The sequence below is a fragment of the Onychostoma macrolepis genome, chromosome 22 (assembly GCF_012432095.1).
Source record: "Onychostoma macrolepis isolate SWU-2019 chromosome 22, ASM1243209v1, whole genome shotgun sequence".
Classification (NCBI taxonomy): domain Eukaryota; kingdom Metazoa; phylum Chordata; class Actinopteri; order Cypriniformes; family Cyprinidae; genus Onychostoma; species Onychostoma macrolepis.
In genome coordinates, this window is record NC_081176.1 from 25,639,211 (window position 1) to 25,658,054 (window position 18,844).

Consider the following 18,844-nt stretch of genomic DNA (forward strand, 5'->3'; position numbering starts at 1 on the left):
ATGTTGTTGCAGGTGAAATATAACACTGACAACATTAAATAAATATTTTTTTACCTGGTTAAATGTTTATTTTTAGCAACTCAAACCTCTTTATCTAAACTTCTCTACTTAACCATCGGGTGTGCGCATCCGCCATGTTTGTAGTTTTTTATTCGTGTTTGTAGTTCTGAACAGAATCCTTCGCCAAAGCGCAATGGATTGTGGCCGATATTAGCCATTAGAGTGTGCATGGATCCACACTTCAAAAATCTGCCTGAAATAGAATAACATCCCAAACTTTTAACTTACTCTTATCACCATACTCTGCTTTGGGACACATTATTCTATACTATTTAGGATGGTTAGTATGAACACTGGGACAGTGATCAATCCCGATGGACAACATGAAGTTACACCCTACATTTTTTCTTATTTAAGAAGCCATTTTACTATACGTCACAACAAGGAAGACAAGAATACCACAAGCTATTTCAAGTTAAATTCAAAGTTTCACATTACTGGTGTCAGCGACTGACTGACAGACTCACCCACTCATAAAGATGGTCCCTTGCTGCCACCTACTGGCGTAACAATGTAACCTGCACTGAAATCTTGGAAAAAAATCCCTACCATTAACACAGACTGACAGCTTGTTATATTTTTAATATCTAATAGTTATAGTTATAATTAAATATATATTGTATTATTATAATATATAATATATTTATATATCTTATCTCTTGGTAAAGTTAATAAACTAAATTTGAACATGGAAACTCCAGACTATATCTCTGTTTTTTTTTTCTTTCTCTCTCAGTTCTCGATCTTTTCCTTTCAGTTTTGCTGCAGCTTATGAATGAGGATATAACAGGAAAATCGGCATTCTTGTGCTGCCTGCACAGTAGCAATAACCTGAAGTCAAGTTATGGCAGTGTATTGAGCAACAGCAAGAATACATAAAACATTGTTCAGAGAAATTATCCACTTGAGGATCAGGATCCAAAATACAGTGTTTTTCCAGATGAGCTACGAAAGGAAGCTTCACTGAGATACTCATGTAAGTCTGAGCACATTTACTCATTATTTGATTCAGTGCTGCTCTTTTCAATAGATTGAGATTAGGTAACATCCAGCTCTTCTTTAATAATATATAGGTTAACATAGAGATAACAGACTCTTTTCTATATTTCTCTATTCACATTACTAACCAAATTATATAAATGTTCAGTTTTTAGATCACATAAGTTGTCATCAGAAATAAACCTGTGAGAACTTTCTTGTAGGGCAGCACTTAATTATTTTATTAATTATAATTAAATCATAATAAAAGAATTGACTAACCAAAATGATATTGTTCTTAGCTCAGTTATGGTGATAAATTGAATTTTATACAGTTGCATCAAATCGCATTGTTTGATAAAATTATTTTAAATGTATTATTAATAGAAGAAATCTGAGAAAATTAAGACTTTTCACAACTACAGATTTTGTATTGTAATGTAAATCTGAACATAAAGAGAAGTAGAATAAACCTGTGAGAAAGCAAATTCTGACCTTGCGAGAAGTTTCTATGTAACCACAGATTTAGTTCCAGTTCTTTTATTGTCAAAACATTTACTGCACATATTCTTTGACATTACATCATATATAGATAAGTCGCTTTATCATTCACTGTGCTTTTTTGTATACGTACGTAAATAAATAAATGTGTAAAAGAATAAAATGCTTTACAAAGATCTGAAAACAAAACAAAGGTTTCATCTGAAATCAAATCTGACAAAGTAACAACATCTATTAGTATTAATATTAGAAATGTGCCCGACAAAAAAAACAGACTGGGATCTATTACAGCATCTTGTTCATGCTTAAGAAACTAAAAACTTTAAATGTTATAATTATTATTAGGAAGATATGCTGGGTTTGAGAGCAGCATCATGATACCTTGAGTAAATGCAGCTTTCATAATTCTTGCTATGAAATCTTGCAAAACAAAAAGATTAAATTGTTTAACAAACAATCTTTAAAATTCACCAGAAAACTTTCCTCTCCTGGAAAGACTCAGTAAAATGGGCCAAACAAAGAGGCTTCCTTTTTAGTAGAGCATATCTTAGTACAGCAAATAAACTAAATAATTTGAATCTTCTGACAACAGTCTACAGAGCTGTGTAACAGTCTCAGTCATGAGCATGAACACCATGTTTTACCTTGAGCAGACTATGTGCAAACAGAACTCATTAAATTGGCTGATGTGTTATCAGGAATTAATAAATCACAGTTTTTTAAATGATGTGCAGTTCCAATATTAACAAATAAGCAATACATAAAGAATTTATTCTGGCAAAAACACTTGTGGTACAGAATATTGACAGCAAAATTGTTCCCATTTCAGTGTTTCAAGATCTCATTCTGTTATACAATAAGAATAAGCAGTGCACATTGATTTCTGTCAGCAACATTGTAACAAGACTATATGAGGTGAGAGAATACGAATGACATGCTGCTCATGCTTCGGATGTGAACGCTTATTTGTTAACATGGGTGCTGGAAAATACAGGCTGCTCAGATGCTGTTTCCTTCTATATGGGAGCTTGAGGTCTTTTTCTCAAATGAAATATAACAAATTCTTAAAGACAAAATAAATATTAAAGATACAAAAATGCAGACACTGATTATTGTATATATATGCCATCGGTGTGCTTTTGTTTCTGGTTCTTGGTTTGCTTGTTGAGTTGAATTGCTTGCTTTTTCTACTGTTGATTCTGCAACAAAAGTTCAGGAAAAAAAACAACAACATTACTGCACTGTGATAAAGACAACAGATGCGTCTATAATTAATAATACTGTATACAACAGCATTCAGAATGGAACCCAGGCTGTTTTTATTTTAAAGGTGCTGCATGTCATTTTTTGACTGACTACTAAAGCATACAAATATGTTTGCAGATATTTAGGAAACATGCTAAGTTCACATACTTGTTTTTCTGAAAACAAAGCTACAGCCAGATATTCTACTTTGAAATGCGTGTTCCGTGTCGGAATGTCTGTTCTTTTTTGGTCTGTGTGGCTCCGCCCACTGCCACTTTACCCGACAGTATTTTGGAGTGTCTATGTACACTGCAAATTAATGCAAATAGCCTGTCTTGTTGGCATAGGCTATGCACACTACCTCCGCTCACCAGTGTCATTTTGGGATAAACATTACAAAAGATGCCTATTTATCAACAGTAGCATTGTAGGGAGTAAGATGTGAAGTGATGACTGTTGCGGTGACTGATGTGAACAACCTGAAGTTTGAATCTGCCATTTGCTGGACTTATTCTTTTTTTCCCCATCACATCAGAAAGGCGTTTATTTTCAATAAACATTAAGAAAATATTTGAAAAATGGAAATAAAGTGCCTCATGGGTATTTAATAATAAAGTATTTATTGGTTATGGGTTATCCCAATGAAGTAGCATCCATTTAATAATTTCAATAAATATTATAATTTACACTAAATATGTTATTATTGCATGTTTTATACAATACTGAGGTGCAAATGTCTACCACCTAACTACTATTTACACACAGACTTCTGCTAAATAAATACTGCTTACTGTTATTTGCACTTAATGTATCTAGAATACAGTGCTGCTTGAAAGTTTGTGATTTATGAATTTCCTATATTTGTGCATAAAAATACCACAAAACATCATCAGACGTTCAGTCCTGAAAGTAGACAGAGAATTCAATCAAACAAAGGAGACAAACATATATATGCTTTGTCATTTTATTAGTTAAGAAAAATTAACCAGTGTTACATATATAAGTGGTAAAAGTATGTGAATCTTTGCTTTTTGCGGTTTATTTATTTATTTATTTTCTCTCTTGTAACTGCTGATCAGTCCTGCACAGCAGCTTGTAGGAATTTCAGCCCATTGCTCAGTACAGAACTGCTTCAACTCTGTGATGTTGATGGGTTTCCTCTTATAAATGCAGCAAAACAGGCCCAAACCATGATACTACCACCACATTTCACTGATTCTTATTCTGGAAACATTCTTTTCTCCAAACATAACGCTTCTCATTTAAACCACAAAGTTCTATTTTGGTCTCATCTGTCCACAAAACATTTCTCCAGTAGCCCTCTGGCTTGTCTACATGATCTTTATCAAACTGGAGATGGACAGCAATGTTTTTTTTTTTCTCCTTGGCTTTCTCCTTGTGACTCTGTCATGCACACCATGATTGTTGGTGATGGTGGACTCAAGAACAGTAACACTAGCCAGTGTGAGAAAGGCCTTTAGTTGCTTAGAAGTTACCCTGGGGTCCTTTGCGACCTCATGGACTATTATAAGTCTTGCTTTTGGAGTGATCTTTGTTGGTCGACCACTTCTGGGGAGGGTAACAGTGGTCTTGACTTTCCTTCATTTGTACACAATCTGTCTGACTGTGGATTTGTGGAGTCCAAACTCTTTAGAGATGGTTTTGTAGACCTTTTCCAGTCTGATGAGCAACACTTTTTCTGAGGTCCGTCCTCAGTAATCTCCTTTGTCCGTGCCATGATTCACTTCTACAAACATGATCAGAATTTGATAGACCCCTGTTCTCTAAATAAAACAGGGCAGACACTTACACCTGATAGTCATTCCACTGAATGAAAACGCCTCTGCACAGATGGACTCTAATTTCACCTTCAAATTAACTGCTAATCCTAGAGATTCACAAACATTTTCCACTCACAAATATGTATTGTTAGATTATTTTCCTGAATAAATAAATAAGTCTATATTTTCATCTCATTTGTTTGATTTGGTTCTCTACTTTCAGGACTTGTGTGAAAATCTGATGTTTTGAGTTATTTATGCAGAAATATAGAAAATTACAAAGGGTTCACAAACTTTCAAGCAGCACTGTATATCACTCTTTGCCCTTAGTGGAAAGAGTCACGCCAACGCCATAGTATTTCGACACCCCAGGTTGCCAAACTGGCAGAAAACAAATCATATAGCAGCCATAGAAGCGAGTAAATGAACAGGGTCAGAGACCGCAGATTCTATCCGATCTACAATGCCTCTCCATGTAAAAGCTCTTTAACTACACAGCTTTTTGACATACAGCGTAAGGCTCGTTGCTTTCTATAATTGCACTCGTTCCTGTCATGTGTCCCCAATCTGGCAACCCACATGAGCGTCAAGTCGGAGAAAGAGGGGGCGGGAGAAATCACTTTCTCCTATATTTTTAATTTGGACTGAACTACCCATTTCAGCCACTAGCTGTCAATATTACATACTACACCTTTAAACTTCAAACATAAATGAACTATTTTTACACACCGTTAATGATCAGCCGTATAGTCTCCTGTTTAGAATCAGATGAGTGTGTGATAAAGCAGCTGAACTCTCCTGCATCAGTGTGTTGAAGATTTATGAGCTTGATGGAAAAGTTTCCTCTCAGATACTCATCAGGGAAAGTTTTAGCTCTGTTCTTGTACTGTGGGTTCTGTCCTGCTACTGAATCATTACCCTTAATTAAATCATAAATAGTCTCACTGCCATTGTGTCTCCAAAACACATCAATGTCTTGAAGTTTAAGATCATGTTCAGTTGAAGAACACGGCAGGACAACAGAACCTCCAATAACAGCCTCTACTGTGACCTGCAGACACACTGAAATCACACAAACTCTAATTGTAAAAACACAGTCTGACATTTATACATGTGGCATAAATTTAACTTTCAAATGTAGTTTGTTTTGTGCTTACCTTTATTTATCAGAACTGCAAACACACAGATGAAGCACCAACTGCAGAAAAAGACAAAACTTAAGTTCCTTTAACTTTCTTGATCTCAACCAGTAGATCATGACATTGTTTGAGATAAGCAGAACTGATCACCAGGGAGAAATGCTCTCTGACTTGCTATGATGTCAATACTCTCACAACATTAAAAGCCTCATGGGAAGTGACTGCCGAAAATAATGCACATCGGTTTAGTTCCAACCCTGCTCCAACACACATCCCATGTAGTTTTCAAATAGCCAGAAGGACTTGATTAGCTGGATCAGGGGCCTGTACCATGAAGCCGGATTAGCTGGCTAGCCAGGTAAGATTCAGTTTAGTTTGCACCAATCCTGGGTTTTAGGTACCATGAAAGTAGATTGGCTTTTAGCAGCATTCATCGCCATAGTAACTTACACTCCACAGCTAACCTGCTCCAGGGCAGGTTTTGTTCTGAGTTAGAGATCTCAAACTGAAATTGGACCGATCAGATGTGAGCAAAGTGATGTCTGACGCAAAAAAGTCACTCCTCCAATTTCTCTATATAAACTAACTACTGTATATAAACTAATAATATATTATAATAATATACATTCTCTCTCTCGCTCCCTATATATATATATATATATATATATATATATATATATATATATATATATAAACTAACTTCACAAGTTTCACTTGTGACTGCACTGATAAAGCAAGAGAGTAGGCCCTTCCGCACCACAGGAACCTTTTCATAGTACTAGGGCTGCACGATATATCGTTTCAGCATCGATATCGCGATATGCACATCCGCGATAGTCACATCGCAGGATGTGCGATTTTTAGACCGTTATATTTATACTGATCGTTTTCGCGACAGCTATCGCATCACGCCACCCCGCGACGCAATGTCTTCACTGGACGCGAAAAACGACCGTTGCAAATCCTCTGAACTTTGTGTCAGTACGTCATAAAAAGAATGAGGGATTTACTCGCAAGGATTTGCCGTGTCGCGCCCAAGTGGCAACCTCCCGCTGCCTCTAGTGAAACCAACACGGAAGTGACTAAAACTGCAGTTCATCGACTGGCCGCTGGAGGCTGGCTCCAAAAGGGAGTCAATCACATAGACTCCCCATGTTAAAATGCCCAACTTTACAGCAGAAAAAAACATGTTTACAGCCTGGTACAAAAAATTATTTTGGTCTATATAGCTAATTTTGCCCTTCGTGACAACTGTGAGGGGGGTGAATTTTTTTATAACTCATCCGTTTAAATTATATTAAGCCTTAAAGTTCTGCATAATTAAGGGCGTGGCCACTTGAGTGACAGGTGGACTGCCGCGAGCTCTGCTGCTCCAGAGTGTGAAACTCACTAGTGCGAAACTTAGAAAACTGGCTTTAAAGATTTGTATTTGTACAGAAAAAAATAATTATAGGTAGGACACTGGGAATCTGGCAATTAGATGTTTTAATCGTTATTGCTTACAGTGCTTTGTTATATGGAGCAGTTTGTTAGATCGCGGTCTCTCTCATTCAACATATAAAGCACTGTTTATTTATTTTATATCTTTGTTCTATTATATTTATCTATGTTTGTAATTTGTTCATTTTTCTATGCTGATTTACTCATCTACAATATTATTTTTCCAAATAGAGCTTTTCAAGTCATCTGGAGTTTTTTTTTTTTCATATCGCAATATATATCGCAGAAATACAAAATATCGCAATGTGAGTTTTTTCCAATATCGTGCAGCCCTACATAGTACCCAAACTAATTGTGGAACTACCCACTTTTTGGCGTGTTCACACCGCGGGAACTAGCAACTGTTTTAGTCACTGGAACACCGTTTGGAGGAACTAATTAGCTCTAATTAGAGTAGGGTCTAAAACAGTTCCATATGAATATTGTGACGTAAGTGTAAGCTGATTGGCTAAACGTGCCATGATTTAAAACACTGTGTAAACATCGCATCAACTTATATTTCGCAAGAATGGAGAACAGCGATAGATGGACGGACGCTGAAGTGCAGGCACTTTTGAACATTTTGAACTCCTTTCCGATCCTCCTCCTTTCAATCGCTTGACGTATAAGTTACGTCGACATTCCATGTCCATTATTGTGAACCCCACAAGAAACAACAAAAACAGCTCCAATCACAGCCTCCTCCATCCTCCTGTTGTTAACGCTGTTCTTCTTTGTTTTCGTTGTTGAACGCGGCATACAAATGACGTCGCTGTCGACCGGCTTATGTCACTTCTTAGTACCCACTGTCGGTGCGAATGCAACCCTTTAAATGGTACTGGAAAATAGTTCGCGCAAAATCGTCCCAGTACTTTAGTCCTGTACTTTTAGTTCTGGAACTAAAGCGGTGCGAAAGGGGCTAATGTCTTTTATTTGTCCTCTTTCATGGACAAGTACTTTCTTCAGTGTAAATGCATTTAAAGGGGTGGTTGATTGCGGTTTAACTTTTTTAACGTTAGTTAGTGTGTAATGTTGCTGTTTGAGCATAAACAATATCTGCAAAGTGACGAAGCTGAAAGTTCAATGCAAACGGAGATATCATCTTTGAAAATTCTGGCAGTTTAATGCCTACAAAAATGGCTCGTAGGGACTATAACGAGTTACTTCCCAGGTCCGTTATGTCACGGACCCAGATAAACCCCGCCCTCGGGAACACGCAGCAAAGGGGGCAAGGCCATGTTGTGGTTCTTTAGAGAAGAGGAAGAGAAAACTAGAGGTGCACGTAAAAAATCTATTCATATATGAATCGCGATTCTGTCTTCTAACGATTCTAATGGATTCACAAGTTTCAAAATCATATGTGCTAAAGCAGCGGTTCTTACTGTTCCTCGCGTCCCCCTGCTCTGCACACGCTCTGCATCTCTCTCTCTCTCATTCAGATCGTCAGCTCAGCTCCAACAAACTGTTCCAATTATACACTTATTTTCACATAGCTATGAGAAACTTTATACATGGGCACACGTGCGGTTGCTGTGCTCTATTAAAGCTTTCAACAGGATAAAACCGTATTTTAAAAGCTAACAGAAGCAGTAGCACTTACAAATAACAGAGTATCTAAAAGTACGAACCAACAACAAACAAACAAAAAAAACATACCATTATAGCCGTGCTTGCACAGGTACTGCACGATCCTATTCACTAATATTCTCTGGGTCTCAATCGGGCTCAAATTAATAAGCAATATTGACGACATCATTGTTTACAATACAACCGGAGCACATGCCGCTGAGGTGAAGGGCGGGACATTTAAATGCGCACTAGAGACGGTTTAGCCAATCATAACACACTGGACCAGCTAACCAGCTTCATAAAACCAGGAAATAATCGGGGCGTTTATCAGAGAAGGGACAGAGCGGTGTAGAATAAAGGTAAATGAAGCATGAACACTTGTTTGACTGCACCCCATATACACAATCAAGCCTAGAAAAAAAACAGTCACCCATCCCTTTAAATTCCTCATATTCTTCAATATCTTCACCTTTAGCAAAACAGTTTTGGATCTTGCTGGCTCTGTCGCGAGAAGTGAATCACACTTGCTCTGTGTTGTGAGGCATGTGATTAGCTGCTCGACACTGATGTCACATGTGCTAATCTCAGCCTCAGACATCATGCTCATGGAATGTTGGCTAAACGTCTGATGCATATGGCACACAAAAGTAGAAACACTTTAGGAGTTTCGAAGTCGTCATCGGATTGGTTGAATTATACAGGATTTCCGGGAGACGTGTTATTATTCATTTAAGAAAAATAAAATACATTTAAATCACCCTTTTGCTGCACCTTTGGCTCAGAATGCATTTTGAAACTCTCACTGCATTTTGCTACAATTATCACGCAGTATCATGATGAAAATGCAATCCCAAATGTCCTACCCCTAAGTCTAAACGCATTTAAGAAAAACAGCATTTAAATGATAATTTTGCTACAGTTTTTGCTTGGACATGTTAAACATATCTAATCAATTTGGGTAATACATTTTAATTTAAATTTTGCAACTTATAAAGCTTTAACATATGTTTTTAATCTGCATATTAAAACTAGTGTAGAAAATAGCAAATTTAAATGATATAATTGAATTTTCATTTTGCACTAAAAGTTGCACATATGAATGGGAAAATGTAAATTTAAATACAGAAATACATTGCCATTTTGCATATTACATTTCAAATTGAATTTAGCTACACATATGCTTCCACAGAGAATCTTTAAAATACGTCCGAGAGTTTTACACACTGGTCTGTTATTGTGGCTACAGTACATTTCCACGCCCCGAAACATGACGCTGAATGAAACGAATTGTGATTGGTTGTTTGACATGTCGGTCAAAAGGCCTCATGGGTGGGCCTTGGCCAGTGAAAGCTACCACACATTCCAGACCTTTAGCCATCAGTCCGAAGGTCTGGCTACGCGAGACTACACATGTGCACTCACTCCACAAACTCAGGATCAAAGCCTGAGTTGACAAAGAAAGTTGATGATCAGCATCATGGTACCAACAAAGATTGGAGTGGTTTGGTTTTGTCAACTCAAAACTAATCCTGTAACTCTGAATTTGTTCAACTACCATCATGGTACAGGCCCCAGATGTGTTTGATTAGGGTTAAATCTAAACTCTAGGGCTCTGGCCCTCAGGAACTGAGTTTGACACCCCTGGCTTAGAACAATAATACATTTTTATACAACTAAAGAACAGCAATGGATTTGGATGCTGGTCTACATTCAAGACTAACTGATTTGAATTTAAAATGAGACAAATGCCAAGGTCATGTGTTTGTGCTGCCTTCACGTGCTATCCGAAACTTACTTTTTTCCACTTCTGAAGTTGTAATTATGAGTTTATCGCGTTCAAGTGCTTTGTTGTCAAACAGGAATCATGGTGGATGGCCCAACCATATTAACCATATAAACATTCACTGCGCTACCTAGATATTCAGCTGGCTGACGAATCCTAAATTTAGGTCAAATAAATGCTATTTTTACTGTTTTAAAAACATGAGATATGCATCAAATGGTTATTTATATACATAAATATTCATGACTGTAACGACAGAAGAAAGCAATGTAGATTTTTTGGGGAAAATGAATAAAACTTTACAGTACTACAGCTATTTCTCTACTCTGCCATGTTTAAACTTTTTGGCTCAACTCAAAAACTTGGCTATCAAAATTATCTTGGAGTTTCCCAGTTGTAAATATGACTTGAGATGCTGTTCAAGTCCAATTTCTGTCAAGGAAACTTGTAATTACAATAAGTCCTATAGCACATGAAGGCAGCATTGATTCTCACATAACACACCTACTTAAGATGCCCCAACCACCATTAATATTTCTCTTTACCACAAACATGGTTTCTACATATTTATAAAGCTAATTTTAGTTTTTTAAGACTAAGACGAAACTGTGATTGTGTCGTGTGACACTCTGTGTCATGTTCAATGTGGACAAACTGTTTGTCACTGAAGTTACATTCCATTTTTAAAGTAATGAAACCCTGCATAGACTTCACTAAATCTTAACACATTTATCAAATGGTTATCCCCTTAATAAAATGTATTTTATACAATTTATTTCTATATTATTTTTCTTTTGATGTGGAATTAACTGGATTTTATTTGCCAATTGTCACTAAATTGTCAAAATGCATCAAATTTAAACTTAAAACTTCACAATTTATGTTATTAATAGCCTCCTGAATGTTGTATTATAATGCTAAACTCTGAACATGATTCAGCAGTAAATGTTCTTGTTTTTAAGGGAGCATCTTCACCCATCCTCCCCTACTGGTAAAATCTTTAATATCTTGAATACACTTTAAGACTCAGTCAGTCAAACTGAGTAAACTGTTCACTAAACTGAACTAAACTGCACATGCACCGGAACACAAAGGCAATACCACATGCTAATGCTAATGGCTAAATCAAAATAATAGTTACAGCTATTTCTTTGAGTATTAACCTGTAACTCGTTAATAAACCAAACCATGAAGAATGCATTAATGACACTGAAAATGTTTGCTAATGCTAGTTGTTGATAATGCTAGTTTAAGCGAGGGCTACAATAAACCAGGTCAAATGCAAATGCGAGTCCGCAAATTTGATCACTTTTTGCAAGTATCGCAGCAGATCTGAAGAGAAATATGTGGCAAGTACAAATCGTTTTGTTGAAACAGAATATCACTAAAAGCATAAACATACCCGATGATCATGGTGCCCCGATATAATTAATGTAAATTTTGCATAATATTTCTCAAATGCTAACATTACTTGTAAGAAAACTGAAAGTAAATGTGAGATTAAACTACCGCGAGAGCTATTCAAAAGCATACGAAGTGGTCCGCTCTCTATATAGCTCTCGCGATACTTTGTTACGCTGATCGGTCTGCACAGTGCCTCTTCAGGCTGAACGCACCTATGTTTCCGTGTTCTTCTTCTTCTTCTTCCTTGATGTTTAACGGCGGTTGGCATCCAACTTCAATGGTGAATTACCGCCACTGTACTGGAGTGTGAACCGGAGACAGAGATAAACTATATGCAGAAGGGAACATGGCCGCAATAACTAGGGGTGCTGAGGGTGATGCAGCACCCCCTGCCGCAGGGCCAGGACTGAGATTTTCCTTTTGCCCCTTGATCATCCCCAAGATACTTCATTTTTGTGATTATTTATTAAACTGACCAGAAATAAATAGCCTAGTGCGGTTGTAGCCTATTTTTCTTGCTCGCCTCGCGGCACCTGTACATCTCCGCCTCACACTGACTGAAATACATGTGAATGTTCACGCAATATAACGTAATTTTACTTTCCGACTTGTAAAAAAACATTCACGTCCTCGTCTTTTTTATGAGCTGTTTTCCGAAGCTTTCTCGCCTCTGAATACGGCCACCGTCAATAAGCACTGCTCTTTAATTGAGCTCTCTGGTCAAACGCGCTCAAACCACTGTAGTCTAATCTGTAGCCTAATGTAATCTATTAACTACACACATCATAACGTTTTAGGCAAGTAGGCTATCAATCTTATGACAAAATATTTTAATAAGACTGAATTTGAATTTAACCTGATCAAGCTTAATAAAAAAGACATTTTAAGTTTAATTATAATGCGCATGTCCACTATTATTCAAACAACGAACAAATTATACAGTGAACAAAGAACATTTACATAATCAAAGAATATTACTGAAGCCTGAGTGAAAGCACTCTAAAAAACTATAAGCTATAATCAGTGATGTTGTCTGCAGTGTATGATGAATCTTACATCTGCACTTTGTTGTTTCTGATGAGAGAATTCGATAAAGTGTATTGACCAAAACTTTTGCATATCAGCGATGTTAATATTTAATAAAAACCCCTTAATAGAAATATTAAAGAACATTTTTTTGAACTAAAATCACAAAAGCACAAATAGCCTATATATTGGTTCGCATATAGGCTACATCTTCATTTGTATGTTAATCTATAAGAGTTTGGGCTGTTTATAGGATTTTGTAAAAAATCCCCCACCGTGGCCCCACCCTGCCAAATCAACCCACGCCCCCCCAGCACCCCCCAGATAAAATATGTTCCCACGGCTATGCCTTCACCCTTCCACATTGCTCACTTGGGACTTTGCTTTGGACCTAAAAGCTCTTAATTACGAGCACTCTTGCTGAAGATAGTGTTTTACTTCTGTAAAGCAAGTGGTGGACTTTCCAGTGCTGTCTACTTTTGGTGCTTCTTGCATGGAATTCATGCTGAATGACTGTAAGGTTATTCTAAACCCCAAGAAGGGTTACATGCCAGAGGTGCTCTCAACACTGTTTACAGCTCAGGTCATAACTTTGTCGGTGACTATAGGGCCTTTCGCACCGTGGGAACCTTTTCATAGTTCCAGAACTAATTGTGGAACTACCCACTTTTTGGCGTTTTCGCACCGCCGGAACTGGATGCGATTTTAGTACCGGACTGCCTTTTTGAGAACCAAATTAGCTCCTACTCCAGAGCAGGGTCTAATCAGCACAACTGGTACTACCCATGACGTAAGTAGACGTTGATTGGCCAAACGCTAACAAAAACGCCCTCACCCGCCATGATTTAAAACGCCGTGTAAACATACCGTAAACATTGTGTCAACTTATTTCGCAAGTATGGAGAACAGTGATAGATGGACGGACGCTGAAGTGCAGGCACTTTTGAACATTTAGTTTGAACATTAGAATCTAGTCGTTGGAGATTCTTAGTCCTCCTTTCCGTTCTTTCAATCGCTTGACGTATACGTCGACATTCCATGTCCATTATTGTGAAACCCGCGAGACCCAACACAAACACAGCTCTGATCACAGCGTCCTCCATCCTCCTGTTGTCAATGTTGTTCTTCTCTGTTTCCGTTGTTGAACGCCGTGCACATGACGCCGCTGTCGACCAGCTTACGTCACTTCCTAATACCAACTCTCGGTGTGAACACAACCCTTTAAATGGTACTGGGAAATAGCTCAGGCAAAATCGTCCCAGTACTTTAGTACTGTACATTTAGTTCTGGAACTAAAGCGGTTTTTGTCAGATTTTTCAAATGTTTTTGATCAGGGTTGGAGCTAAAAATTGCAGAATTCTAGCCATCCAGGAGCAGGGTTAGACACCCCTCTTCTACCATAAAATGAGCTGTGAAACCCTGCAGGGGAAAAAATCTAGTTAAAAATGCAAAGATGTAGTCAACAGTGTAATATTATCAGTTTTACATACAAATATTAACATTTGCACAATTTCTAAACTCAAAATAAATAGAAAGGGGACTGTGTACAGGGGACCTAGAGGCCAGGAAGGCCTATAAGGCTCTTCCCTAAGGGCCCCTGGCCCTGGAATGCAATTTCTACTGAGGGGGAGCTGCTCTCCTTGTTGTGATTTATAATCCCCATCCCCCACCCCATCCCTCAGAGAGATTTTTTTATCAAGGGCCTCCCCCTTATATGTTATGTGATTACTGTGTATTTGATGTGATTTCTACAAATCCAACGCCAAACCGACAAAACGAGCACAGAAAATATGAACCAAGTCATGTGATCCCCATACTTCAAACAACCTCAACTAATGATAAAAGTATTGGATGAAAAATTCTTCCTCGTGCCTCCTACAAGAATACGTGTCCTCTGGTGCACGTTGCCTGTTGTGTTTAAATGTATTTAGTTTTATTTACATATTATTTTATTTTTGTTGGAATTAAAACTGTACATCTTTTACCAAATCTAATTAATTCTTCGTTAATTCCCAATAACGCATCATTCGATCAGCAGCAGAATTTGGTAGAGAAATGGCTGTGGGATCTTTTGACTTTGGCTTAACAGTGTTTATATAAGCAGCATTCTGGTGCCGAGTGTCACCACAGTAACTCTACGCCTTAGTGAACGTAAAACATCAAACATCAGCTGACACGCAAACGAAATGACACGTATCTATGTATTTGAGAACCAGTCTGATCACTATCAGAACAAACTTCAATGTCATTATGTTCATACAATACAGAAACACAATCTATGGTAACGATACAGTGCATGCAATACAAAATGCTATTTTGCATCTTTTTTGCTCTTTTGCATGTTATGTTTTGCAGGTTATTTGTTGGAAGAATAATATGTCGATATGAAGATAAATATTCACGTTTACAATGAAAATAAAGGATATAAAACAAGTGTGTGCCAAACAGTTAAATTTGATTAATATAGCCATAAAAGAAACACACAAAACCAAATCTGTATGCCGATATGCCTATGAACCAACATAAATAAAATTTGAATGGCAAATTCATGAAAAGGCTGGATGTTTGACTCTTGTTTCTCTCTTTCAGGTCAGAATGACGTCACTGGAAGATCTGCATTCTTGACGTGTTGACAGTGATGATAAAATGTATTGAGACACAATGACAGCAGGAATGTGTGAGGCTTCAGAAAATGTTAAATATGTGACTATAAGAACTGTGGCAAGATGCATGGAGAAATGAACAGAATATATTATGAAACGTTTTAGAGACTTGTGAAAAAATGCTGTAAAGTGAAAAACAATGTCATAACATATTTATTTATTTATTTATTTTATGCTCTACTGATCACCCTTTTTAAACAGCTTTTGTCATACTTTTTCTTATTTTGTGAGAATACTCACATGCACATTACTGTATATTTCCATACACTGAATAAGACAGAACACTGAATAAATATGACTGTAACAGTTACATTTGTCTTCATTGTTCACTGGTATATCTGAAGTGTCACATGTAGATGTCTTGGTAAAGTGCTTAGTGCCGTAAATGTCCCGTCAGTTTGATGATTATTCTATCCTGTATTTTTATTTTTTCCCATTCATGAGAGGTGTTTAATGAAACAAACAAACAACAATACAAAAGAACCAAGAATAAAGGTGCACATAAGCAAGATATTTTCCACTGTTTTCTATGTGTTTGTGACATGAAACTCAAAAGACCCGCTAAGAGACATTGAAGGATCTTATCTGACTTTTAAACCTGTGTGAAATTAAATTATTCATTTATTATTCAGTGTCAGTATTATTTTAGTGTCCAAAATATCACATCACAGAAGCATCTACATGTGTAATGCAAATGAGCAGCATAATTGTTCCAATTATATTTGTATGTTCATTTAATACAAGAATGAATATATTAAAGTGCTGTGTGAGTTCAGCTCTATATCATTACCCACCAAACACTCTAATTGTGTCCTTATCTTTAACCTTTTAACGCATTTGCATCATCTGCACAACTTAATTTACATTTTATGTGATCATTGAAAACAAATGCAAATTCTCTTCTAGGTTTTATGAAAACAACCTGAACAGCTCTATTGCCAGTAAAGTCACAATATGTGCTCTTCTATGCAGCGTCCTGAACTCTTCCTTAACCTTTGCAAAAAAATTAAAATAAATAATAATTAAAAAAAGTGTTTTTATGTTAGTGGTCAGTATCTCCCACAGCGAGAGCTGTTGCTGACAATGCACTCAACCCAGACTGCTGCTTCTTCTTTGTGTGCTGAAAACTGCTGAATTTTGATTTGTAAATTGTAACACAGTGACTGCCACTTAATTAAAAGAGGAACAGACTGAATAAAGCTTTAAAAATGATCAGAATGTCCTACAGACATAGTAATAGGCTCTGTACGTGGGGCTCTTTGAGGGCCCAAATGAGGCTCTTGATGACTCACGGGGCCCCAAGTGTATCTCAGCAGCAGAAATCTGTAGAGAAATGGGACTGGACTCTTATTACTCGCGGCAGTGTTTATATCTCCAGCATCCATGGTGCCACAGCAACACTATTCTGCTATAGTAATAAACATCAAACAATGGCATCAGGTGATACACCTCTGCAAACTAAAAGAGACAAAACTGCCCCCTAGAGCCTATATGCAAGAACTGCATAACAAATATAACACATATAATAGAAATATGTCAGCTGTTTGTTAAGTAATGATGTTAAGTAAATAATGCTGTTGAAAAGCAAATTTGTGAAAAAGTCAGGTTGTATTTCCTTGTTATATTCACACAGGGCAGTGTGGTGCTTTTTAGTGGGGCAGTAGAGAGTCAGACTTTTAACCTGAAGCTGCGGGTTTGATTCTCAGTACCAGCAGGAAATGTACTGTAGGTGGAGGAGTGAATGAACAGCGCTCTCTTCCACTTCCAGCATCCTGGAGATGAGTTTCACCAGCAACACTCCTTACAGTTAATACAAACATCACATAATGTCATCAGGTTACACCTCTGCAAACTGAATCTGTGTGGTTAAGAACCAGCCTGAAGACAAGTATCCTGCTAGAAGCTATAATACATACAATATTAAAGGTTCAACTTGTGCACAAAAGGCGTTTCTTGGGTGAATAATATATGTGAATTGTGAAATATTAACATTATCATAATTTGAAAGAATAGATGTCTATAGGTACACCCATAAAAACTTCTGAAAAGACTAATAAGACCAACAAGTTGGCTCAGCCTAATTTTAGTGCTTATGCTGGTATGGTGTTGGTTTAGCTCAGGGGTGTCAAACTCAGTTCCCGGAGGGCCACAGCCCTGCAGAGTTTAGTTCCAACCCTGCTCCAACTCACATACCATGTAGTTTCCAAATAAGCCTTAATGACTTGATTAGCTGGATCAGGTGTGTTTAATTAGGGTTGCATCTAAACTGTGCAGGGCTGTGGCCCTCCAGGAATTGAGTTTGACACCCTGGCTTTAGCTGATGGACTTGGTCGACTAACATGGTCTTTCACTTGCTACTGATTGATCAAGGAAATGTTGATTCAATAGTTAAACCTAGTTGCATATCATGCATGACCTGGGGGTTATTCCAAAAAGCAGGTTATGTGACATACCCGGGTATGTTTGAGGATAAGAGAGCGGATAACCTCAGCTTTCGGTTCCAAAATTAGAGGTTAAGTAACCATAGAAACTTGCTCTCTGAAGATAACCTGCTCCGGAGTTAGTTCACTTCAGCGCTATCAGCGCACGCATGATCTACTGACGAGCCTTCAGTGGGCGTGACAGATAGCACACAACATTATATACTACTACAATATGTAATATAGCCTATTACATATATATATATATATATATATATATATATATATATATATATATATATATATATATACTTTTATATTATATATACCTTTTGAACTTTTATTAAAAAAATTCACAAAAATCTAACATTTCATTGGATAATAGGAATTTAAAATGGGGAGAAATATCATTATGAATTTTTTTTTTTTTTACTCTAATACACATTATCACATTATATATAGAGTATTATTGCATTTTAATTTAATCATGTAAGCATTAATTTGTGTTCTTTTTCTTTTTCTTTTTTTAAAAATATTTTTCTAAAAAAAAAAAAAAAACTTTAAAGTTATGTCCCTCAGTCTGAACTGAACCCTGTCACACTAACCATTCTATTCAGAGGCTGAATTGATTAAATGAATGTTTAGCATTGAATGTTATTTGAGTCTTTCCTTGTTTCTTACCTTTAGACTAAAAATCTGCAATAAGTAAAAAAATGATAAATGAAAGAATAAGAAACATAGTTTTTTAAACAGTCCATGAACTGTTGCATATTCAGAGAAATATTGAAATACTTCA

At 36.9% G+C, this 18,844-nt stretch overlaps 2 long non-coding RNA genes across 2 annotated transcripts in view; one reads left to right on the top strand and one right to left on the bottom strand.

The window, feature by feature from the left end:
- Window positions 1-15,938, top strand: part of LOC131530545 (uncharacterized) — a 47,809-nt gene extending 31,871 nt beyond the window's left edge. Inside the window, exon 3 of the long non-coding RNA XR_009268415.1 lies at window positions 15,555-15,938. This is a non-coding gene — a long non-coding RNA (uncharacterized LOC131530545). The remainder of the gene's footprint in view (window positions 1-15,554) is intronic.
- Window positions 1,545-15,559, bottom strand: LOC131530544 (uncharacterized). Its single transcript, XR_009268414.1, has 4 exons — window positions 11,938-15,559; window positions 5,723-5,763; window positions 5,295-5,627; window positions 1,545-2,738 (listed from the first exon to the last, which is right to left on the bottom strand). It is a non-coding gene; the product is annotated as an uncharacterized LOC131530544 (long non-coding RNA).
- Window positions 15,939-18,844: the final 2,906 nt, after the last annotated feature.